Source organism: Leucoraja erinacea, chromosome 3, assembly GCF_028641065.1.
Source record: "Leucoraja erinacea ecotype New England chromosome 3, Leri_hhj_1, whole genome shotgun sequence".
NCBI lineage: Eukaryota > Metazoa > Chordata > Chondrichthyes > Rajiformes > Rajidae > Leucoraja > Leucoraja erinaceus.
The window spans coordinates 64,935,646-64,963,159 of NC_073379.1; the positions used below are offsets into that span (position 1 = coordinate 64,935,646).

Below are 27,514 nucleotides of genomic sequence, written 5' to 3' on the forward strand. Positions count from 1 at the left end.
AGTATAGGAGCAGGGGGGTTCTACTGCAGTTGTGCAGGGTCTTGGTGAGACCACACCTGGAGTATTGCGTACAGTTTTGGTTTCCAAATCTGAGGAAGGACATTATTGCCATAGAGGGAGTGCAGAGAAGGTTCACCAGACTGATTCCTGGGATGTCAGGACTGTCTTATGAAGAAAGACTGGATAGACTTGGTTTATACTCTCTAGAATTTAGGAGATTGAGAGGGATCTTATAGAAACGTACAAAATTCTTAAGGGGTTGGACAGGCTAGATGCAGGAAGATTGTTCCCGATGTTGGGGAAGTCCAGGACAAGGGGTCACAGCTTAAGGATAAGGGGGGAATCCTTTAAAACCGAGATGAGGATAACTTTTTTCACACAGAGAGTGGTGAATCTCTGGAACTCTCTGCCACAGAGGGTAGTTGAGGCCAGTTCATTGGCTATATTTAAGAGGGAGTTAGATGTGGCCCTTGTGGCCAAGGGGATCAGAGGGTATGGAGAGAAGGCAGGTACGGGGTACTGAGTTGGATGATCAGCCATGATCATATTGAATGACGGTGCAGGCTCGAAGGGCCGAATGGCCCACTCCGGCACCTAATTTCTATGTTTCTATAGCAACAACTTAATCCACCAAGGGGATTAAACCAGTATACTTGAGCATCTGATGAACAAAACATTAATTTGTTCATCATTTATTTTCCAAGTATTTAATTTTCATAGAGATCTTTGGCGTCCAAGTATCCACAATCCGAGAAATCTTTACTTTTGAAAATTAAGAGGTACTGAAAAATGACATTAAATGGAAATAATTGGAACTGAAGCAGGCATTAATGTAGGGAAGTCTGTAATTCATTAAAACCATGACCTGATTGTTTGCATCTTCATCATCATCAACCCCTGAACTTGATGGAATCAGGTTACAACCAAAGTGACTTCTATTGCCAATAATAGATTCCTGAGGTAAGCAATGAGAGATCCTGACATTCAGAAACAAAATATATCTAAAGGCAAGTTGGCATTTAAGTACCAACTGAAATCTAGATTCTGCAAATTCTGATTGTGAGTAACACAGATGTGAATGAAAATACTGAATCCACTGAAACATGCCAAAATTGGTAACAGTGCTAGTTCTGAGCCTTCATGTTTCTGAATCATCCACGTAAGAAAAATTATTCCGATTGCAAAGTATTCCACAATCATTTCAGTTGGTTACTCATTTCCTGACATTTAAAAGTACTTAAATAGCCAGGATTCTTCCAGACCACAACATGTTCAGACCTTTATAAACTACAAGTTTTCATATTTAATCTATCCGTAAATTAACAGCATACCTCTCGATTTAAACACCTCATGATCAATTTAACAACTTTGCCAGTACTGTAAGTGCAATTGTCTTTGTGTTAACTGCATTATCGTTAAATTGTAATTTTGTTATTTCCTCAAGGCCGGTAAACCCCTATTTTTTGCAAATCCAACCTACTAGCCTTGATAAACATAGGTTTCCACATGTCATTGGGTGTTTCATCTTGTATTGTAGGTTGCGGACGCAGTCTTTCTCTTCTGTTGTGTGTAAGCATTCATGTGGTATAATGTTGAAAGTGGAGCACTGCCAGAATCCTATCCTTTTAATGGTGAATGAATTTTCCAACAGAAGATATATTAATTAAGATGCAGCTTTGCAAAGATGGTTGGAATAACATAGTGATGATGGAATTATATTATGCAGCACATTTTCCATCATTACGCTAGGAATACTAGCTTTCAATGAGTATCAATTACCATCATAAGTTAATGACAGGATCAATAAAGGAAAAAAAGATAATGGATGATCAATTTTACATTGACTGTGACATTCATGTTTAAAAGGAAACAATGTGCATTTGAGAATGTTTCAGAAATCGAACCACTTTACCAATGGAGATTTTGTGATTATCCCAGTGACAAACTCTTAATCACAAGCAGGAATTCTACAGGGAGATTGCTGAAAATAACTTAATGGTTCTTTCTCTGAAAGATTCATTGGACAGCAGCAAAAGCTCCCCTTTTGTTAGTTGACCAACAAAGTTAGGTCCAGTGGTCTGTAATTTCCTAGTTTATGGTCTCCTATTCTGAAGAATGATGTAACATTTGTCATTCTTTGGCTACCTTATATTAAATGGGTTACTAGCTCTTTCACATTGTCCCATTGTCTATTGAGAGAAATATTCTTTATTCGGTGAGGAGCTAACTAAGTGAACTTCCTTTTTCACAGGACAGTGCGAAGGAACATATTTTTGAGATTCACAGAGCATGCTTGTGCTTTGTCAGCCTAGACTGCCTTTAGTTCCTGCATGCAGGGTCCTTCTGAGCACTCAATATCTATGTGAGTGCCAGTCTGGTAATTTCTGTGATGTCTAACTTCTGCAGGCACAAAGACAGTGGGTTTTCACTTTGGGTGATGGAATGACGTTCAGCTCTTACAACATATTTCTGAATGGATGGAATGCGTGTTCTGCTGACCTCTTGCCTTGGAGCTAAAAAATATTTGTTCCTCTGCTTGCCCCTATTCGCTGCAGCCCGGCCTTGATTTGTTAGTAAATTAGTCTCTTTTAAATTATTTTGAGATATCACACTTTTGACAATAGGAGTCAGTTGATTCAATGATTTCAGTATCTTTGCAATGAAAACAAAATCAGAATTTAATTAGTATCTCTGACATCCCATTACTTTGTCTATGACTTTGATTTTCTCTAATTACAACTAAATTATCTGGAGGAAACTATTTCACATTTTCTTTCATTTTCTCTCAATACCGTAATAATATTTTCAGTCATTTCTAATCTTTCCAAGATTACTTTGGCTTTTATATTTTTAATCACCCACTTGGGTAAGCTCCAACTCCCCAGACCTTGAAGAATATCTAACACCAATGTGAAATGTGGTGCAGGAAATTAATAACAAACCCTTGCTGCTTATATCTTTTGCTTTTTCTTTCAGTAGATCTTTTTTTCTCCTCTTCAGAAGCAGTAAAGAAGAATTTCAAGATTAATTTTAATTTTTAAATATTAAATGCATTGATTTTACAAAAAATGAACAATTATTTCAATAATCAACAAAATCTTGTGATATGTTTGCAGGAAAACTATTGAAATTTAGTATACACTTCAATTTTCACACTTCAGCACACCCAGAGCTAATGAAGTACCTTATCATTACAATGTAGGCAGCATAGAAGCCAGATTCTCCTCAGTAGGGGCTCCCATAGAAATAATCTTGTTAATATTTGTGTTGTGATGTTAGTTGTGGAATAACTATTGGTTAGATCACCAGGGATAACTCCCATGCTTTTCTTCATAGTATTTCCATGGGATATTTTATTCCCACTGTAAACTATATGTTCCACATATAATTGAACAGCACATGTGTTGAACTCACAATTTATCTGATATAGCCGAAAGACTAGCACTAACTGAGCACAGCTGCAACCTTCTTCAATTTAACTCTTTGAGTGGATGAAATTATGGTCTATAATTCAATGTCATTCCCCTGCATTCTAACAGTAGGCTTTAAAGTGATAATTAGTCCAGCATATCTTTATGCTTGACCTTATGCTGGCCTTTGCCATCAGCTTCTGCAGGGTCCACTGGAACTTTGTCCTAAACACAACTACCTACATTAGAGGGAGAAGGACAGAAGAGGGACTTTGATCATTTTCCATTGGGACTTGGAGAGTCCAGCCCATGAGGTGATCAGAGACAATGTGACACCACTGATAAAACTGAACCCGCCTTGGAGTCTGACCAAGTGACTGGCATCCATTTTGGGAACCACTTTGGAAATAGTTGTCAGCAGGAGGATAAGATATTGTCTGTTATCTATTGTGTGATGACCAGCAGTCTACTTTTGGGGGGGGGGGGGGGGGGGGGGGGGGGAAGCCTATCCCAGCTTGTTTTGAGCACAACAAGGAATTGAATATCTGTATTATTGTGGAGCCAGAGAGAGCAGAAGACCTTCTCTACATTCTTTAAGTATGCCGAAGAGGCAACTTAACACCCAGTAAAAGCAGGCAGTGTGTTCATGATGAACACTTACCCCTATGCGAAGTAAGATACTTTGCTAGTATTGTGCCTGATGAGCCTTTAAGCAACATGCAGCATGACAAAGCCACATCTGTGCCCACCCATTTTAGGGGTGGCCAAATATCCCCTCTGCCAGTTTCCAGTTGCCCAGTGTCAATTTCTGAGATGAGTAACTAGCAGATGTAAATCGCCCACTACATGCTCATACTGCAGAGACCTGAGGCGATTACATTCTGATTTAGAGCTGCGATGGTTCCCAAGGGAGAAAGTTGAAATGACTCAATATGTGATGATTATTTTAGTATAAATGAAGTTAAAGGGCATTGTACACAAATACTGCTTGGTAGAATTTGGTTCCAATTGAGCATGGCCATTGTTCAGCTAACATGAGAATGTACCAATGAATGCATATATGTCTCATTGTTTAGCAGATTTCTTGCTAATCTGCTGCCAAAACAAAAGAAGTAATACTAATGTGATATAAAAAATAAGATCCTGCCTCAACTGCATTTTGCACACCTGGCACGCAACCGTATAAAGTATTTTGTAAACTTGATATATTACATAAAGTAACAAATATTAGGAGAGGGTTAAAGGCAATCATTTAATTGTGCAGTTCTGCTGAGGTTGATAAACCTCTCGAGCTTTGGTCTCATGACTAATGATATCAGCTGAGCTGTTTGATGGAATTTCTGCATTAAACTCCCTGCCAAACTTGCTATTGTGTTCTCTGAGATTATACAGCCAGAAATTCATTCTAAGTACACGATCTGGGTTTGACAACAATGAATTGTCCACTTATTTACACCTTGGAACCTTCCCAGTCAACAGACATTTCCAAGGACATGGAGGAGGAACATAAGACTTATGCAACAGGAGGGAACACTGGCAGTGTATAGAAGAGTTATTCGAATTTTGACTCTTTGACCTTGATAAGAATGTGCGAGATTTATGGGAACAGGAACTTGGCGATAGTCATAGAGTGATACAGTGTGGAAACAGGCCCTTCGGCCCAACTTGCCCACACCAGTCAACATGTCCCAGCTACACTAGTCCCACCTACCTGCATTTGGTCCATATCCCTCCAAACCTGTCCATGTACCTGTCTAATTGTTTCTTAAACATTGGGATTGTCCCAGCCTCAACGACCTCCTCTGGCAGCTTGTTCGATACACCCAACACCCTTTGTGTGAAAAAGTTACCCCTCAGATTCCTATTAAATCTTTTCCCCTTCATCTTAAACCTATGTCCTCTGAATCGGCCCCGATTTGTCTACTCTGGACAAGAGATTCTGTGCATCTACCCAATCTATTCCGCTCATGATTTTATACACCTCCTCTATAAGATCACCCCTCATCCTCCTGTGCCCCAGGGAATAGTGTCCCCGCCTACTCAACTTCTCCCTATAGCTCAGACAACCTAGTCCTGACAACATCCTCTTGATTATGGCAGTTAAAGCTCAAGGATGGGGAAGTGAAGTGAAGACAACTAGATATGTTAGTCATGGGGGCCATGTCCAACTTAATGGCAAAATATTATTCTTTGATTCTGTTTGTCAGTAAGCACCCAGTCCAATTGAGAGTGGGGCAGCCAGTGAGCCACAAAAGGCTGTGTCAATAGTAATAGGGAGGTAGGAAAGAGCACAAGCTGAAGACATCTAATTTCATTGCAACAAATGGTTTGTTTGAGAGGATGGGGGAAACATCCATATGCATCCTGGTACACATGCTGTAATATAAAAGGATGCTATAACTTTACATGGTATCTGTTAGCACCACATGATCCCTGTTCCTTTCTATACTTCCCCTTAATACTTTTCCAAGCCCGGTATTCAATTGACTGTCTATCAAAATATCAGGAATAGAGCCTTATTTACAAATGATAATCAAGAACTCATCTCTATCAGAACTAATTCTCGGATGACCCAAATGCACAGCAGTTACAATGGTTATTTATCTGACCTACTAATTCATTTACTTCCCAACTTGCCCTTTCTGAACCTTGCATGGGAGGGGGTATTTAATATTTCCTTTGAGAAAATCCATAGTGCATTAAGATTGATTTATCATGAGCCAAATAGAAGTTTAATCAGAAACATGTGGTCATGAGCTTTTTTTAGGAGAAAATAAAATAAATGTTTAGGCTTGAAATGGCATTTAGTTCATGAGAAGAATATTCAAAAGACTATTCTGTTTTTTGATATGGGAACAGCTGGAACAACAAAACCTCATTTATTTCAATGATTTGAACCATTTATTGTTTTAACAGTGTGGTACATACACACTTCTTGTTCTGTATCCAACCAGTCCCAACCAATGTTCAGACAGGTGGCATATTTCTGTAGGCCAGCATGCTCCTGACAAGATTTCAGCTATAAAGGAGGAATAGAAAACATTGCCATCAGAAGTCTCACTGTTGAGAATGTGCAATCGGAACTGTTACCCAAGTTGTAATGGTACATTTGCATGATCACACACAAGGAAGCAGAGCTCTGGATCAAGGAAAACATGAAAATCCACTGGGACTGCAGGCTTTGCACTCAACGACCCTACTTATATGCAGTGGGGCAGGCATAACTACTTAAGTTTTTCTAAACTCTCTGACATAATCCCATTCTGTAGTTCACAATGGCTGTTTTGCATCTGCCTTGCAAACCAGGGCTAAATGCAGACATACAGTATTGAAGTGGTGGAAGCAAAAAATCTTAATGTGCATGGATATAGAGGAAAAACTGGGATGGGGTTGAATACTGTTTGTTTGACCACATATAAAATAGAAAATGTTGGGAGGTTAGACAATATCTGTAGAAAGAAACCTTGCAGGGAAGATAGGGAGAGGGATGGATAGGTAAAGTTCTGATTGCATGAGGCTATGGTTGCCATGACGATAAGTGATAGATGTCCTCTGATCCAGTGGTTTAATGTGGGCAGATAGAGGATGATTATCCAAACAAACGTGTAATGCGTTGTAAGTATCATAGAAACATAGAAAATAGGTGCAGGAGTAGGCCATTCAGCCCTTCAAGCCAGCACCGCCATTCAATATGATCATGGCTGATCATCCAATATCAGTACCTGTTCCTGATTTTTCCCCATATCCCTTAATTCCTTTAGTCCTAAGAGCTATATCTAACATCTCTTGAAAACATCCTGTGAATTGGCCTCCACTGTCTTCTGTGGCAGAGAATTCGACAGATTCACAACTCTCTGGGTGAAAACATTTTTCCTCATCTCAGTCCTAAATGGCCTACCCCTTATTCTTAAACTGTGATCCCTGGTTCTGGACTCCCCCAACATGGGGAACATTTTTCCTGCATCTAACCTGTCCAATCCCTTAAGAATTGTATATGTTTCTATAAGATATCCTCTCATCCTTCTAAATTCCAGTGAATATAAGCCCAGTTGATCCATTCTTTCTCACTGCACCAGAGTCCCGGGTTCGATCCTGATCTCGGGTGCTGTCTGTGTGGAGTTTTTATACATTCTCCCTGTGACTGCGTGGGTTTCCAGCGGGTGCTCCAGTTTCTTTCTACATCTCAAGGACGTGTGGTTTTGTGGTTTAATTGGTTTCTGTAAATTGCCTCTAGAATGCATGGAGTAGTTATGAAAGTGAGATAACATAGAAATAGTGTGAACGGGTGATCAGTGGTTGCCATGGATTCAGTGGTATCATTAATCACCAAGCTAAACCTTCAATCCAGAAGTCTGTGTATTGATTACAACTCAAAATGTTGGATTCCAGTGTGCAAACTCCACATGGAATTATATGCGAAGTTGCAACTTTGATCTTGTTAAAGGGCCAGTCCCACAATGCGAGTTTACCCAAGAGCTCTCGCGAGTTTAAAAAAAAATCAAAGTCGTGGTAAGTACGTAGAATGTACGTAGCGGGTACGTCGGAGCTCGTGGACGTCTCGTAGCGGCTCGTAATGCGTACGGCAGGTACTCGGGAAACACGGTAAACTCGTGAGACTCGTGAAGTTTTTTCAACACTGTGAAAAATTTCCAAGAGTAAAAAAATACCACGAGTTTGATTTTTTTTTTAACTTGGGAGAACTCTTGGGTAAACTCACATCGTGGGACAGGGGTTTAACCTGGCAATACCACCCTCAAGAACACTTTCTGCAGGCTGTCCCATCAACGTCCTCATCAGACTTCTCTGGAGCAGAACCTGTTGCAACTTCACCCCAATGAGAAGTGGTTAAGGGCCTGTCCCACGGGCATCATTTGCGCATCATTTACGCGTCATCATTTACGCGTCACGACGTGATGCATCGTGGCGTGCATTACGCGCGCATGGTGCGTGGTGACGTAGGCAGCGATGCGCGGTCGTGCGTGGCGCCCCATGATTTTAGGATTCACGAAATCTTAACGCGTCACCTGCGTGACGAGCAAATGACTCCCAAGTGGTTCAGGCCCTTTACTCTCACCTCTCCAGTGACTGTTGCCTCGTGACTCTTTTTGAAATCAAGCCCAAACCACTCTCTATTTGTTTCCGTTCTCACCTAGCGAACAGTTTCCTTCTCATCATCGTTACTTTTTTGCATATCTTTCATTCATTGTTCTATACCTCTCTACATCACTGTTTATACCTCTCGTTTCCCTTTCACATGACTTTCAGACTGAAGAAGGGACTCAACTCGAAACTTCACCCGTTCCTTCTCTCCGGAGATACTGCCTGTTCAGCTGAGTTTCTCCACCCTGTTGTGTCTGCCCTCTAGAAGATCTGAATTTCAGCAGCTGGCTGCATGTGATAGGACAAGCAGTGGGAAGCTTTTTCCCCACAGTGCTGTGGAGCTTCGTGGCCATGCTGAGGTAGGTTACAGTTCTTGGCTATTGTGTAATGGGTGGAAATAGGTTGGTATAAGACAGAATAGATCTGTACATTTCCAGTGAATTCTGCATCACTGGCCATGAACTTTGTTAAAGCTTTTCCAAAGGCCAAACTCTTGACAGCAGAACAATGGACATGGGCTTGCCTCCTGGCAGCCTGTTGCTTCTGGCAGGGATTGTCCACTATCTTTAGCTGTAAGGGAGAAGTGAGCGTGTGGGTGAGTTTGGTACTCTACAGCTGAGCCAATGTCAATGAGGATGTAAGTTATGAAACGTGACATTCAGTGGAAGGAGTCATGGATGTTTGAGGATGTTGTGAAGCACATAATGATTAGGAGTTTAGATTGATAAGAGATTATTATCAATTGATTCAAGATTCAAGATTCAAGATTCAATTTAATTGTCATTTGGACCCCTTGAGGTCCAAACGAAATGCCGTTTCTGCAGCCATACATTACAAACAAATAGACCAAAGACACAACATAATTTACATAAACATCCATCACATCGCTGTGATGGAAGGCCAAAAAAAAATAATCTCTCCACTGCACTCTCCCCCCCCCCCGATGTCAGTCAAAGTCAAAGCCCCTGGCTGGCGATGGCGATTGTCCCGCGGCCATTAAAGCCACGCCGGGTGATGCAAGGTCGCACACCGGGTCTTGGTGTTGGAGCCCCCGGCGTGCGCTCGCAGAGTTCCGCGGCCATTCCAAGCCGCGCGGGGCGGTGATGTAAGGCCCCGTTCCAGGAGCTCTTCAACCCAGCAACTCGGGCGGGAGAAGTCGCCGTCGCGAGAGCCCTGAAAAGCGGTCTCCCTCCAGGGACCCGCGGGCTCCCGGTGCCGCCGTCCACCAGACCCGCAGTTGCAGCTTCCGAATCTCCGGAGGTCGGGCAGCAGCAGCAGCAGCGCTCCACCACCGCTCCACCCGCTCTGGACTCGGCCAGCTCCACGACGGTGAGGTGAGTCGTCGGCACCAGAGTCCCCGGTCTTCTCCTGTTGGAGGCCGCTCCTCGTTGCAGCCCCAACGACAACGGAGACCCGACAAGAAAAGGTCGGGTCTCCCGTGCAGGAAGAGATTTAAAAGTTACCCCCTCCCTCCCACCCCACCCCCCCCCCACCCCCCTACACACACACCCCAACATAAAATAACAAAAAACTACATAGAAACATAGACAAAAAATAATAAAAACGCGGACGGGCTGCAGAGGCCACTGCTGACGAGAGTCGCGCCGCCTACAATTGAGTTGGCTATATTGCATGAAGCAACCTGATGACTAGAAACTCATCCCAGATCACGAGTGTTAAACGTGCTATCTGCTGGTGGCTGTGCATTTTATTCCACCTACAAAATCGAGATCCATTAACTTCCATGGAACCCAGTTTTAAAATGACCATAATACATGGTTAGAGCTATTGGTGGGAAATTAATTTCTAGCCAACCGATCTGGTGGTGGTGCATATGTTGGAAACGGAAACTGTGGCTACGCAAAGATCAATAAGCTATTTTCATGACAATATCCATGTCTTGGTAATGATTTCATCATTGATCACACCCAGTGTATTACCTTTACTGAATCTAGTCTTTCACAATATTGCAACCCATAGATAAATATTACAATTAAAAAAGAGCATGGTTGAAGCTGCCCAATGCTACAATCATATTAATGTATGGAACAACATTTATTTTTCCGATGATATGCAGTGTCAACTTGGCCTAGTTCACACACATAATGACTCCTGCACATTATCCAGCACTATCCAATTGTTCTTTAGGTTTGATTTACTGGCAACCTTTGATGACGTAAAACATTCCATTTTGTGCTGTAGATTGCATTGGATTAAGTGCATTGGATGCCAACATGGACATGGAAAACTTCCATAGATTAGCACTTTGTCTTATTTACTGCTTTCATTAATGAAAAATTTGTGCTGCCAAGTAAGCCAGCACAATTAAAAAATGAAATCAATCTTAATTTGCTGCTGGTGGAAAATAGTTAGCCAGCAGTGTGTACCTTTTTAGGCTAGATAATCTGATCACTTATAAGTAAGTAGCTGTAATGCATGCTGCTCAGTTTCTGCGACAAGCCCGTTGAACTTCATACTAGAATATGGTTTCAAGTTGATGACCTTTCATCAGATAGAGGAAAAGTTAGGATACATGGTATGTTCAAAGTTCAAAGAGGACATGACTTCAGAATTAAGGGACAGAAGTTTAGGGGTAACATGAGGGGGAACTTCTTTACTCAGAGAGTGGCAGCGGTGTGGAATGAGCTTCCAGTGGAAGTGGTGGAGGCAGGTTCATTGGTATCATTTAAAAATAAATTGGATAGGCATATGGATGAGAAGGGAATGAAAAAAAAAATGAAATGAAATGAAATGAAATGAAATGAAATGAAAAAAAATGAAATGAAATGATTCAATTTATTGTCATTGTCAGTGTACAGTACAGAGACAACGAAATGCAATTTTAGCATCTCCCTTGAAAGGGAGACACAGGGCGTCGCGGTGTGCCCGCGCCTGCCGCCATATGGAGGGTTATGGTATGAGTGCAGGCAGGTGGGACTAAGGGGAAAAAAAAATTTGTTCGGCACGGACTTGTAGGACCGAGATGGCCTGTTTCCGTGCTGTAATTGTTATATGGTTATATGTTATATGGTTACAGGGAAGTGTGTGTGTAGTGGGGGAGGGGGTGGGGGGGGGGGGGGTGCAGAGGGAGGGGGTTGAAAAGAACAAATATATTTTTTGGATGGAGTGGAGACCATGGGACTGAAAAGCAACTAGTGATACATAGAACATAGAAATGTGCAGAACAGGAATAGGTCCTTCCGCCCAAAATGTCTATGCCACAAATTATGCCATGTCATACTGATCTCTACCTGATCTATATCTCCTCATTCTCTGCCTATCGACATGCCTATCTAACAGCTTCCTTACTGCTGCTGTTGATTTTGCCTCCACCACCACCCTTGGCAATGCCTGTCAGGCACCCACCACTCTATATTTAAAAATATTGCCCCACTCAGCTCCTTTAAATGTTGCCCCTCTCACCTTAAAGTTATGCCCTCTAGTCATTGACATTTCCACCCTGGGTAACAGGATCTGTCTACCCCATCTAGGTCTCGCATAATTTTATATACTTCTATCAGGTCTTCCCTCAGCCTCCGACATTCCAGAGAAGAAAATCCAAGTTTGTCCAACCTCTCCTATTATAGCTAATACCATCTATTCAGTACACGTGACAATAAATGATTCCAGCCGTATTCTGAGCAATCTCTCCAAAGCTTCCACATTCTAATGGAGCAACTACAACTACGCACAAGACTCTAAATGCAGACTATCCAACCATTGGATGATAGGTTTGGTGAAGGATAGTTAGTTCCAAATGAATTGCCTGGAGAAGAGAGGAGAACAAAGGAGAGAGTGAATTCTCTAGTTTTAGTTAACCCTCAGCCGCTCAGTCCTTTTATCACTTCTCCTGATCCACGTATCCTCTGATACATCTACTCTCCAAAACCCTGTTACCCAATCTCCTTTTCCTCCCCCAACTGGTTCCATCTGCCTACCACCCACTCATTCAATCTACTCCGTCTTTTATTCATTCCCTCCCTTCCACTGTTCCCGTCTGTCCTGCATTCCTCCCGTCTGGATCTACTCATCACATTCCATTCCTATCTGATTCCGTCATCTGTCCTTCATTCATTCATTGCCTCACTTACCATCTACCTATCTCTGTCACTATTTCCACCTCTCCCTTCCCCACCTACTTGCATCTACTAATGAAACCATTCTTCCCTGAATTGCTTTTACCTGGAAGGAGTGTTTCGAGTCCCTGCATTGGGGGAAAGGACAACATGAAAGGACATTTGTTATTTCTCATATGGTTGTGTTGTAAAGGGCCATGAAAAGATGATTGAACCATGGTGGAGATGGAGGACCTTGACCAGAGCCGTGGAAGGAACAGTCCTTTCAGGAGGTTGGGTGTGAAGGAAGAGAAAGATATATCTGGCAGAGATTAGATCACTTTGAAGCAGGTTGTTAGAATGGAAGGTGCTTTATTTTGAAGTCTGTCAAGGGAAGAGATTACAAGGTGGACAGGAGAAAGTATCCAACAATGTACTTAAAGCCTCCTTGCAGAAATGCAACATTCTCACTGACTTCAGGGAACTTCTGGCCCATCAAGTCAAGACAAGTCAAGACAAGTTTATTTGTCACATACACATACGAGATGTGCAGTGAAATGAAAGTGGCAATGCTCGAGGACTTTTGTGCAAAAAGACAAACAATCAAACAACCAAACAAACTATAAACACAATCATAAACACACATATTCTTTTACATAATAAATAATGGAAGGAAAAACGTTCAGTAGAGTTAGTCCCTGGTGAGATAGGCGTTTACAGACCGAATGGCCTCTGGGAATAAACTCCTTCTCAACCTCTCCGTTCTCACCGCATGGCAACGGAGGCGTTTGCCTGACCGTAGCAGCTGGAACAGTCCGTTGCAGGGTTGGAAGGGGTTTCTCATGATATTGTTGGCTCTGGAGTTGCACCTCCTGATGTATAGTTCCTGCAGGGGGGCAAGTGAAGTTCCCATAGTGCATTCGGCCGAACGCACTACTCTCTGCAGAGCCTTCTTGTCCTTGGCAGAGCAATTCCCAAACCAGATGGTAATATTCCCGGACAAGATGCATTCCACCGCCGCTGCATAGAAGCACTGGAGGATCCGCGGAGACACTCTGAATTTCCTCAATTGCTCCATGACAGTTTAACAACGACTTGGTGCATTTGGAATCAGATTGAGAACTTCAAGTCCGGGCATAGAGAACCTACAGAATCCCTGTGTAAATGATAGGACAGCAACACCTCACAAACTACCCATCCACCAGTCCTGTTGGTCACATCCTGCATTAACTGTCAAAGAGTATGCAGTGGCCCAATTAGCCTCAGGACCCACACAATTGGAATGGAAGCAACTTAACACTGAGGTACTGCCTCAAAGATGAGAGAGAGGAGAGATTGACCAGGGAATTCTAGTATTTAGTCCCAGTGAAGAGGAAGGAATGCAATATATTTCTGGGTCAGATGTAATGTCGTATGACTGAGTAGATTCACCAACAAAATTTACTGTTATCTTCCATTATGTAAAGGATGACTCCAGCAATTGGAATGTTTATTCCTTGTTGCCCATGAACTTCAGTCTTGCCAGGGCTCCTTCATGTGATACTTAGTCAAAAGATGCTTTAATATTAAGGGCAGTCATTCTCACCATGCCGCTGTAAATCGCATCTCCATTTCATATTTGAACCAATGTTACGGGGTGAACTGTTGCCAGGTGGACTGGGAGGAATCATATTTACATGCTATTAATTAAAAATGAGACACAAGGAACTGCAGATGTTGGAATGTGGAGATAAAACAAACTGCTGGAGGAGTTTAGCAGGTCAAGCAACCGTGGAGAAAAATGGGCAGTAAACGTCTCAGGTTGAGATCCTTCACCAGTGGTAAATCAAATTGTCTGATGGCATGAGGAGGAAGACTGACATTTCTCGCTGAAGATAATTACTAATGCTTCACTTTGCCTTTCACCTTTAAGTGTTGGCTGTTTAGTTGTCAACCACCATTTGTGATCAGATACAGCAGGGCTGGAGGATTTTAATCTTGTGGAATCATTTAGCTTAGTCTATTGCGTGCAGCTTTGTCTGCAGAGACAGCATTTTGACCTTTGTTGCTGTTTTGCCTGAATGTCACCTTGTGCTGTTCGTTAGACACCCTCCACTGAACCAGAATTGAAACGCAAAGAAATTCCAGATGCTGGAAGTTTGAAACCAAAACTGAAAATGCCAGGAACACTCAGCAGATCATGCAGTTTCTATGGAAAAATAAACAGAGATAAGGTTTTGGGTCAATAATATTTCATTAGAACTCAGGTCATTAACTTGAAACATTGACTTGGTTTCTCACTGCACAGTTGTTGTCTGACTTGCTGAGTGCTTCCATTATTTTCTGTTATTGCTTCACATAGCTTTGGTAAAATGTATTTTGAGCCTTAAAGTTACAGATTGTGGTGGAATTCAATCAATCGTACTGCTGCTCTTTTTCCAAAGTGCCTCATGGATGCCTAATTTTGAGCTGCCAATTCTGTTTTTAGTCAATATTGTCAATAGACAATAGACAATAGGCAATAGGTACAGGGATAGGCCATTTGGCCCTTCAAGCCAGCACTGCCATTCACTCTGATCATGGCTGATCATCCACATTCAGTACCCCGTTCCTTCCTTCTCACCATATCCCCTGACTCCAACGTTGCCTATTTTTTACGCTCCATAGATGCTGCCTCACCCGCTGAGTTTCTCCAGCATTTTTGTCTACCTTACAAAAGTTATGGCTCCGTTGCCTACTCCATAACTGTCCTGCACATTCTGATAGATCTTTACTGTAACTTTGGTAGCATTTCTCTGCATTGACAAAACAATGTTGGGACCCACAGAGATTAGGCTTCAGCCTTAACTAAAGGTTCTTGTAAACCTCATGAGGTAGAATCTTAATCCACTCTTGGAGGATGTGCTTCACTGTAAGGGTACCCGGACGGGGCGTCGAAGGACGAGAAGCTGAAGCGAAGAAGTGGAAGCCAAGATATTGAATGGAAATGACGCTGAAAAGCCAAATAACCGAACGGACACGACGCCTAAAAGCCAAATAACTGAAAGGGCACAACGGCGAAAGGATACGAACCCGAATGGACTCCACGCCGAAAGGACAATACGCAGAACGGACATTACATTGAAAAGCCGCGGAACGGACATGACGTCTCCGTGGACGGGATTTGTCCAAGACCTTGTCAGCGATTGGTCCAGACCCCCGCGTCCATCACATCAATGTCCGGGGAACCGGGATGGTGGGGAGGATTTTAATTTTCCATCGCTGCTTTTGGACTTTTCTGATTATAAAATAAAACCCCATGTGATTGGAACTTTCAGTTGATTTAACAAAATGATAATCCAAATTGGTTCCATAGATATTTACACCAACTGTAACGCTGTAACAATTATATTTTGACTTCCACAATACATACACAACCGTGCATCTTGAAGGCCAGTGGTTCTTTGGGTGTGAATCGAGAAACCAGACGAAAAAAATATTACTGTTTTTTTAAAGAATATCTTAGCGCCCTGAGTCGGTTCAGTGATATGACAGTACTGGTCGTTTTGCGCTCGGCGATTTCCTTCGGGTTGGAAAAGTTGGTCAGTTGCAGAGAAAACCTTTATCAAATGCATTGGGCGAAATTAAACAATTTTCGGATCCAGCTCTCGTCTGATCTAACCGACCACATCAACCATATTCTGCTTTCCAATAGGAAATACACTCAGGGTGGTAGAGGAAATTATAAAAAATATGCAGTTTCAACAATACCAACTATTTGCATGGGTTTGTAACTGAAGGTGCAGGGTACAAAGGCAAGGAGGTTGTGTAGACCTTCGTTAAAACATTGGTTTCATTATGGCTGGGATATTGGGCATTGCACTGTACAACGCGAAAGCATGGCAGAGAGCGCAAACAAGATTTACAAGAACAGTGTAGGAAGGAACTGCAGATGCTGGTTTACACCAAAGGTAGACTCAAATTGCTGAAGTAACTCAGCGGGACAGGCAGCATCTCTAGAGAGAAGGAATGGATGACATTTCGGACCGAGCCCCTTCTTCGGTCTGACCCGCTGAGTTACTCCCCGGAGACATGATGTCCGTTTGGCGGCTTTTCGACGTCATGTCCGTTCTGCGTATTGTCCTTTCGGCGTGGAGTCCATTCAGGTTCGTATCCTTTTGATGTTGTGCCCTTTCAGTTATTTGGCTATTATGGGCCTGCCCCACTTAGGCGATTTTTCAGCGGACTGCCGGCGACTGTCAAGTTGCCGGCAGTCACCTGAAAAACCAGCAACTGGAACGGCGTCTGTTAGAATCGAACACACACACACAAACACATCGCTTCCTTCACCAGCCCGTTATACAGGCGGGGGACAGGGCAAGCGGGGACAACACTGTCTAAAAAATTCACATGGTGCAAAGCCAAGGTGAAACAGACACACACCGTGATGAACAGGAAGGTTGGCGCTGTAAAAGGATGGCTAAAGCACAGTGTACGGTGAACGTAAAGGAAGGGGGGGAGAGGAGGGGAGAGAAGGAGTGAAGACAACTTTTAAGAAGCCAGAGATACACGGCTGTGAAGCTAGGTGGACATTTAACATTACAAGCGGATATCCTTGATTCTGAAAACTACTGCTTACCTTTTTTTCCCCCAATGAGCCAATTAACCCACGAGAACCTCCGAGAACCTTTGACCACCTGGCAACCCATTAGGGGCTCCTGGCGATCCACCTACGGCTCAAGAATTCTCACTACTCTCCATGGCGGCTTCATTCTGGTCGCCGCTAATTTTTCAACATGTTGGACTCCATTGGTGTTTTATTCAACTGAATTAAACTTCTTAGGCAGTCGTTTAGTTTAGAGATACGGCACGGAAACAAGCCTTTCGGCCCAACGAGTCTGCATCGACCAGCGATCCCCGCACAATAACACTACCCTACACACACTAGGGACAATTTGTTACATTTATACCGAGACAATTAACCTACAAACCTGTACATCTTTGAAGTGTAGATGGAAACCGAAGATCTCGGAGTAAACCCATGCAGGTCACAGGAAGAATACAAAATCCGTACAGACGAGCACTCATAGTCAGGATCGAATACGGGTCTCTGGAGCTGTTATCAAGGACCCACACCATCCTGGCCACACACTCATCTCACCATTGCCATCAGGAAGAAGGTACAGGAGCCTGAAAACTGTAACGTCCAGGTTCAGGAACAGCTTCCCTACAGCCATCAGGCTATTAAACACAACAACGAATAAACTCTGAGCTCTGAGCTGCAAAACACTATTATTATTTGTTATTTGCACCATATTTGTTATTTATCTACCTTTTTCCTATTTTTCTCTTCCCCCATTATGTACAATGTTTACATATTCACATATTCTGTTGTGCTGCAGCAAGTAAGAATTTCATTGTCCCATTCAGGACATTCACTGACACTCTTGACTCTCTTGACTCTTGACTCTTATGCAGTAGCTTTACCGCTATGCCACTAGTACTTCGCAATTCTCCTTAAACATGCACCCATTACACATAATTAGGGAATTGAAGGATGTAAAATATGTAGAATTGAAACTGCTTTGCTAACAGCACCAATAATGTGAATGGTACTGCCAGGAAAACTTCTAAAAGGTTTTGATTGATTCAAATATAAATAAATAATAATGCAAGTATAATGCATTGATTACTACATTTAACATCCCTGTGGTACTATGTGGTTCAACCCAGATAGGTTTATGGCCAAATATTCACGCCAATAACACTTACTAATAGAATCCATCGATTTATTTATTTTTATGAGATGTTGGTGTTTCTAGTAAAGCCAGAATTAATGAAACATTTTTTATTGTTTATTTTTTATTCACCAAGGAGAAGGATATTGAATTATGTGAGGTAAGGGAAACAAGTAGAGTAGCTATGGAAACTATGAAATTCAAAGAAGAGGAAGTACTGACACTTTTGAGAAATATAAAAGTGGATAAGTCTCCAGGTCCGGACAGGATATTCCCTAGGACATTGAGGGAAGTTAGTGTAGAAATAGCAGGGGCTATGTCAGAATTATTTCAAATGTCATTAGAAACGGGAATAGTGCGGGAGGATTGGCGTACTGCGCATGTTGTTCCATTGTTTAAAAAGGGGTCTAAAAGGAAACTTAGCAATTATAGACCTGTTAGTTTGACGTCAGTGGTGAGCAAATTAATGGAAAGGATACTTAGAGATAATATATATAAGCATCGGGATAAACAGGGTCTGATTAGGAACAGTCAACATGGATTTGTGCCTGGAAGGTCATGTTTGACTAATCTTCTTGAATGTTTTGAAGAGGTTACTCGGGAAATTGATCAGGGTAAAGCAGTGGATGTTGTGGGCTTCAGTAAGGCCTTTGACAAGGTTCCTCACGGAAGGTTGGTTAAGAAGGTTCAATTGTTGGGTATTAATGGTGGAGTAGCAAGATGGATTCAACAGTGGCTGAATGGGAGATGCCAGAGAGTAATGGTGGATGGTTGTTTGTCAGGTTGGAGGCCAGTGACTAGTGGGGGTGCCACAGGGATCTGTGTTGGGTCCACTGTTGTTTGTCATGTACATCAATGATCTGGATGATGGTGTGGTAAATTGGATTAGTAAGGATGCAGATGATACTAAGATAGGTGGGGTTGTGATAATGAAGTAGATTTTCAAAGTCTACAGAGAGATTTAGGCCAGTTGGAAGTGGGCTGAAAGATGGCAGATGGAGTTTAATGCTGATAAGTGTGAGGTGCTACATCTTGGCAGGACAAATCAAAATAGGACGTAAATGGTAGGGAATTGAAGAACGCAGGTGAACAGAGGGATCTGGGAATAACTGTGCACAGTTCCCTGGAAGTGGAATCTCATGTAGATAGGGTGGTAAAGAAAGCTTTGGTGTGCTGGCCTTTATAAATCAGAGCATTGAGTATAGAAGTTGGGATGTAATGTTAAAATTGTACAAGGCATTGGTGAGGCCAATTCTGGAGTATGGTGAGTACAATTTTGGTCGCCTAATTATATGAAGGATGTCAACAAAATAGAGAGAGTACAGAGGAGATTTACTAGAATGTTGCCTGGGTTTCAGCAACTAAGTTACAGAGAAAGGTTGAACAAGTTAGGGCTTTATTCTTTGGAGCACAGAAGGTTAAGGGGGAACTTGATAGAGGTCTTTAAAATGATGAGAGGGATAGACTGAGTTGACGTGGATAAGCTTTTCCCACTGAGAGTGGGGAAGATTCAAACAAGGGGACATGACTTGAGAATTAAGGGGCAGAAGTTTAGGGGTAACATGAGGGGGAACTTCTTTACTCAGAGAGTGGTGGCTGTGTGGAATGAGCTTCCAGTGAAGGTGGTGGAGGCAGGTTCGTTTTTATCATTTAAAAATAAATGGGATAGTTATATGGACGGGAAAGGAATGGAGGGTTATGGTCTGAGCGCAGGTATACGGGACTAGGGGAGAATACGTGTTCGGCACGGACTAGAAGGGTCGAGATGGCCTGTTTCCGTGCTGTAATTGTTATATGGTTATTGTTTTTGTGAAGGTGGTAACTAGGCCATCAATACACAATAGACAATAGACAATAGGTGCAGGAGTAGGCCATTTGGTTCTTCGAGCCAGCACCACCATTCAATGTGATCATGGCTGATCATCCCCAATCAGTACCCCATTCCTGCCTTCTCCCTATATCCCCTGACTCCGCTATTTTTAAGAGCCCTATCTAGCTCTCCCTTGAAAGCATCCAGAGAACCTGCCTCCACCGCCCTCTGAGGCAGAGAATTCCACACTCACCATTCTCTGTGAGAAAACGTGTTTCCTCGTCTCCGTTCTAAATGGCATACTCCTTATTCTTAAACTGTGACCCCTGGTTCTGGACCCCCCCCCCCAACATCGGGAACGTGTTTCCTGCCTCTAGCGGGTCCAAGCCCTTAACAATCTTATATGTTTCAAATGAGATCCTCTCTCATCCTTCTAAACTCCAGAGTGTACAAGCCCAGCTGCTCCATTCTCTCAGCATATGAGAGTCCCGCCATCCCGGGAATTAACGTTGTAAACCTACGCTGCACTCAATAGCAAGAATGTCCTTCCTGAAATTAGGGGACCAAAACTGCACACAATACTCCAGGTGTGGTCTCACTAGGGCTCTGTACAACTGCAGAAGGACCTCTTTGCTCCTATATTTGATTCCTCTTGTTATAAAGGCCAACATGCCATTCGCTTTCTTCACTGCCTGCTGTACCTGCATACTTACTTTCATAGACTGATGTACAAGTTCCCCCAGATCCCGTTGTACTTCCTCTTTTCCCAACTTGATGCCATTTAGATAGTAATCTGCCTTCCTGTTTTTGCTAACAAAATGGATAACCTCACATTTATCAGCATTAAACTTCATCTGCCATGCATCTGCCCACTCCCCCAACCTGTCCAAGTCACCCTGAATTCTCATAGCATCCTCCTCACAGTTCACACTGCCACCCAGCTTTATGCCATCTTCAAATTTGCTAATGTTACTTTGAATCCCTTCATCCAAATCATTGATGTATATTGTAAATAGCTGCGGCCCCAGCACCGAGCCATGCGGTACCACACTAGTCACTGCCTGCCATTCTGAAAAGGACCCTTTAATCCCTACTCTTTGTTTCCTGTCTGCCAACCACTTCTCTATCCATGTCAGCACTCTACCCCCCAATATCATGTGCTCTAATTTTGCCCACTAATCTCCTATGTGATCTTATCAAATGCTTTCTGAAAGTCCATGTACACTACATCCACTGGCTCTCCCTTGTCCATTTTCATAGTTACATCTTCAAAAAATTCCAGAAGATTAGTCAAGCATGATTTCCCCTTTGTAAATGCATGCTGACTCGGACCGACCCTGTTACTGCTATCCAAATGTGTGGCAATCTCATCTTTTATAATTGACTCCAGCATCTTCCCCATCATCTTAAACTTATGGAGGGAAGAGTCAAAAGGTGAGTTACCCATTACAGGAATATAGTCTCTATGGACACAATACAGTGTTTTGGGGGCAGATAGGTTTCTGGCCATTAGCAACTTGTAGAACGTTCATGGTTTGGGAACTCAGTGATGGTAATGGCATTGATGTTAGACATTCTATTGTTTGAAATACTCTTCTGGTGATCTATTTGTACCAAAGGCAGGCATGGATCATTTCATTTTCTTAAGAATGGCAATTGGTTTTGAACACCTAGCTATCGCCAGCACAGATTCCTACTTCTGACCTTGTAATAAAAGATAATGCAGCTGGATATAATCAGATCTCGGCACTGCCTGGGGGAATTCTTAAAATAATATCCTGAGATAAATTGATTGACTTCTAACAATTACTTTTGTTTCCTTTTCACCCTGTATGGATTTAAACACTGATGTTTTCACTATATTCACAACGACTGGTTTTGACAAATGTATTACACTTTCTGGGTCAAATGCAACCTTGATGTGAATGAAGGGCAGTCCCCTCACTTCATCAGGTATTATGATGTTGTGAAAGGTTTACGGCCTGGGCAAGAAACTACAATGTACATTCACTTTGATATTTAACGAGTATCCTTTACCAGCTATTGCGCAAAACAATATAAAGGTCCAGGTTTTCCAACTAAATCAATCCCACACATTATTCCTTCGCTCCATAGATGCTGCCTCACCCGCTGAGTTTCTCCCGCATTTTTGTCTACCACACATTAGAAAATCATCTATTTCACTCTTGGCAACTTGCTCTAAATTTTCCTAAATTTTCAGTTAGAAAATGCATGGCAGTGAATCAGAACCATTTCCACAGATGCTGCCTGCCCCATTAAATTCATTCAGCAGTTTACTTTTTTTGCTCAAGATTCCAGCATCTCTTCTGTCTCCAAGTCGAATTGAAAGGTTAATCTTTGTAACAGTAATATTAACCACAAAACCACCAGATTGTGGTAAAAACGCAATTGATTCACTGTTAGCTCTTCAGGCAAGAACATTTTCCATGTTTACTAGGTCTAGTCTCAAAGTGCCTCAGACCCACTAAAGTGACTGCCTCCTTCCTGCTTCTTTAGTTTAGGGGTAACTGGGGTAACAATTAATGCAGCATTGCTGGTGACATCCACTTCCTGTGAGAAAATAATTAAAACTATGAACTTTCAACAATGCTCGAAACAAACATAATACCAGCTGCTCCAAATTTGTAAATGATAAACTAAGACATTGATGATAATTAATTTAAAGAAGCCAGGGTCTTACTTAATATTTAGAAGTTGCTGATCATACTATTAGTGTTGCAATGCCTTAGTGGAGCGGAATTAACTTATACCCAAGGAAATTCCATGCAATCCACAGGTCTGGAGCAGAGCAGTAGGATGATCAGAGATAGACACAAAAAGCTGGAGTAACTCAGCAGGACAGGCAGTATCTCTGGAGAGAAGGAATGGGTAACGTTTTGTGTTGAGACCATTCTTCTGACTGATGATCAGACTGGTTAGAAGATGCCAGGCTTTCCAAAATACTTTGCCTTGATGTTTTAATGGAGAAGGAAGAACGGGGGTATTTCAGCCAGTCCAAGCCTTGCCAATAAATTGATGATAGACACAAAGTGCTGGAGTAACTAAACGGGTCTGGCGGCATATCTGGAGAAAATGGATGGGTGACGTTTCGGGTTGCGACCCTGCTTCAGACTGCTTTCTCCAGAGATGCTGCCTGACCCATTGAGTTACTCCAGCACTTTGTGTCTATCCTACGTACAATGAGTCAAGACATTTCATAAAATTGTTGTCAAACAAAAAATGACACAAACAGCATAAGAAGGCACGAGAACAGATGAGGTAGAGGATGGAAGAGTATTTTGAATCAGGAGAGAGTGGTAGAAAGGAGGTGAAACTTCTGGCTCTACAACAGTGTCTGAATAAGGGTCCAGACTCAAATCATCTCCAGAGATGCTGACTGACACTCTGAGGTACTCCAGCACTTTGTGTCTATCTTCAGTATAAACCGGGATCTGCAGTTTGTTTCTACATATTATTAGTGTAGTTTAGTTTAGAGATGCAGCGTGGAAACAGGCCCTACCGCTCACCGAGTTTGCGCGTTTCATCAATTACACGTACACTAGCTCTATCGTACATACTAGGGACAATTTTACAGAAGCCACTTAACCGAAAGTCTGGAATGTGGGAGGGAACCAGAGCACCTGGAGAAAGCCCATGTGGTCACAGGGAGAATGTACAAACTCCAGACAGACACAGCACCCGTAGTCAGGATCAAACCGGGGTCTCTGGCACTGTAAGGCAACAACGCTACCATTGCATCACTGTTCCGTGCTTTTAGGAACAGGTGAGATTACAGGTATTTGAATTGAATTGAATTGAATTGAGGGTCAATGTCATGGAAGGGCAAATAGAAAACAATAATTTTTACTGAACCATAAACTTTAAATGCACATGAACATTCACTTGTTGTAAACATTTAATGAAGCTATGTTAGGCAGATATGCATGTTATGTTAGCTTAAGATAAGAATTCTTGAACAATTGAGCCCTGTAATTTAAATGTCTACTTCCTAAAAATATTTCCATTTTTTTCTGCTTTGCAGTCAGTTACCAATTAGTTCTGACTTTGTGACATTTTGGGTCAGGATACTTCTTCAGAATGATTTTGGTCACCCCCCACCACAATCAGCTGGAGGAAGGGTCCCAACCCGAAAAGCCACCTATCTATTTCTCCAGAAGTGTTGCCTGATGCGCTGAGTTACTCCAGCACTTTGTGCCTTACTTTGTAAATCAGGGTCGGCAGTTCCTTGTTTCTACAGTTCTGACTTTGTATCCAATAGATGTTGTATAGTGCATAAGATCAGAGTTATCAGCTTATTTATCAATTAGTTAAGATACATTTCATGTATATCGTGCAAACATTTCAATCGTGGCTGAAAATGATTAATGTATTAATATTAATATAGAGAGCGTTTGTGTGATACAATGCATGCCAGGGGCATGACTATTGAGCCACAGGCTGTTCTACGTCAATTGAGTCCTGATGTAGGTGACCTTTATTTGCCTAGAAATGTTGGCACAGCTCGTGTTTCAGTGATAATTACAGTAGCTTCAGAATATCTGATAGTTTCGAAACAAAGATCTGCAAATGCTGATTAATACACAAAACAACACAAAGTGCGAGAGTTACTCAGCAGGTCAGGCAGCATACTGACGAAGGGTCTTGACCTGAAACGTCACCTATTCACATACTCCGGGTATGTTGTCTGACCTACTGAGTTATTCCAGCACTTTGCAACCACCTAATAGTTTAGGTAGGTTTCTGCACGTAGATCCAATAGATCTGACTCTCTCACTTTTATAACAATTTTGGAGCAATTATTTTCATGTTCACTGCAGTATAGAAAAACAAATTACATGCAGGAGAAATGCAATAGTTATTAATTTTAATGGGAATATAGTGCGTATAATTACTGTTGTTTTCCAAGTGATGACAGAGTGACATAAAATATTAACAAATGTGAAATAGTATTATGTTCTTTTTTATTAAACATTCCATGATACTTAATGCTGTGAATACACAATTATGAAGTCTTCAGGCAAAGTTATACTATTATAGAACCATTTCCTATATCCCATTTCCAAACAGTTCAGAGTTAGTGATGTTAAATTTAAAGAAATGTTGTGTATTTTTCTCTCGTGATAATTCACTGGAACTTAAAAGGATGAGAGGGTTTCATATAAAATTCTTAAAGGATTGGGCAGACTAGATGTAGGAAAATGTTCTAGATGTTGGGGAAGTCCAGAACCAGAGGTCACAGTTTAAGAATAAGGGGTAGGCCATTTAAGACTGAGATGAGGAAAACCTTCTTCACCCAGAGAGTTGTGAATATGTGGAATTCTCTGCCAGAGAAGGCAGTGGAGGCCAATTCAAGAGAGAGTTAGATTTAGCTCCTAGGGCTAAAGGAATCAAGGGATATGGGGGAAAAGTAAGGATGGGGTACTGATTTTAGATGATCAGCCATGATCATATTAAATGGGGTGGGAAATAGGAACCTTCACGTGGTCCACGTTTCAACCTGGCGTGCACAAACAGAAGCTCAAACAGAACAAGTTGTTTTACAACTATAAGTTGTGTATGCCATACACAAGAAGAAGATCATATTGAATGGCGGTGCAGGCTCGAAGGGCCGAATGGCCTACTCCTGCACCTATTTTTTTATGTTTCAATGATTCTAATATTGACTGTCTCCCTTTCCACAGATGTTGCTAGACTGGCTGAGTTTTTCCATTGTTTGTTCCCTTGGTCCTCATCTTTCATTCCACCAGCCTTCACACCATCCTCCACTCTTCCGGTATGCCCCAGTCACATCCTCCCCCCTTCCTGCTTTCCACAGGGACCGTTACCTCCGAGTCTCCCGAGTCCACATGCCCCTGCCCTGTCCCCTCTTACTTTTCCCTGCAAGTGAAGGAGGTGTAACACCTCCTCCCTCAACTCCATGCAGCGACATAAACTGCCCTTCCACGTGAGGTTTACCCACGCCTCCTCCAACCTGATGTGACCTCTGTGTGGGTGAAATCAAGTGTAGACTCGGTGCCCGTATTGCAGAATACCGCTAGTCATCTTGCGGTCTCAGTTGTATGTCATTTTAACTCTCTCACTCCCACACCAACCTGTCTGTTCTTAGCCTTCTCCACAGCTACGGAGAGGACAAATACAAATTTGAAGAACAATGTCTTATATTCTGTTTTGTAGATTATGATCAGTGGTATGGATACTGACTTTTCAGATTTGATGTAAGCTACACCCTTGGGGCTCATCTTCCATGCACACATGCATGCACGCACACGCACACACACCTATCCACCTATTTTTTCCTTTCTTTGTTGATCTTCTCCCCCAAACTGATTCTATCTGCCCATCATTCCCTCCCAATCTAGTACCTCCTATCACCTTCCGATCCCCATCCCCACTAAATCCTGCTAAATTCCGGCAATCTTTCCTGTGGCCTGACGCAAGAAGAAATGTCAGCTCACATCTTTTGCTTGCACCAATGCTGCTTGACCTGTTGAGTTCTTCTAGCATTCTGTTTTTGTTCTAGATTCGAGCTTCCACAGTTTATCCTGCCTTTACCATAATTTCTATTTCATTATTTGCCACACTCTTGGTTGTGTCTGGGAGGGTACAGTTGGAGCTCATTTAAAGGATACGGAGTACTATTTGTGAGATTCAGGTGAGTATTCTCATGAGAGAACTTAAAAAATAAATATTAAGTCTCCTACTGCACCTTCTCCAATCAGGAGTGAAACCCTGGTAAGGTTTTCCCAATGATTGGGTCTATTTTTTCTTGATATAGAGCAAGGCAAAGCTGAAGCACTTCACTCAAATCCATATTATTCTCAAATGATGCTGCTAGGATAGTTAATGCCCCTTTCAGTTCAGTTCAGTTTAGTTTATCGTCACATGTACCGAGGTACAGTGAAAAGCTTTTGTTGCGTGCTAACCAGTCAGTGGAAAGACAACACATGATTAAAATTGGAGCCATTCACAGTAAACAGATAAAGTAAGAAATGTTGCTATAGGAGCAGAGAGTTAAGAGTGTAATATGATATTGTAGATCTGCTTCTGTGGCTTACGCTCAAATAGTCGCCAGGGTTGGGCGCCATCTTAGAAACATAGAAATAGGTACAGGAGGAGGAGGCCATTCGGCCCTTCGAGCCAGCACCGCCATTCATTGTGATCATGGCTGATCATCCCCAATCAATAACCCGTTCCTGCCTTCTCCCCATATCCCTTGACTCCACTAGCCCCTAGAGCTCTATCTAACTCTCTCTTAAATCCATCCAGTGACTTGGCCTCCACTGCCCCCTGTGGCAGGGAATTCCATAAATTCACAACTCTGGGTGAAAAAGATTTTTCTCACCTCAGTCTTAAATGACCTCCCCTTTATTCTAAGACTGTGGCCCCTGGTTCTGGACTCGCCCAACATTGGGAACATTTTTC

At 42.3% G+C, this 27,514-nt stretch overlaps 1 long non-coding RNA gene across 1 annotated transcript in view; it reads right to left on the reverse strand.

Annotated features, from left to right (window-relative positions):
* LOC129695671 (uncharacterized) overlaps positions 1 to 27,514 on the reverse strand; it is a 66,472-nt gene that overhangs the window by 18,744 nt on the left and 20,214 nt on the right. The gene's annotated exons all lie outside the window — the stretch shown is intronic.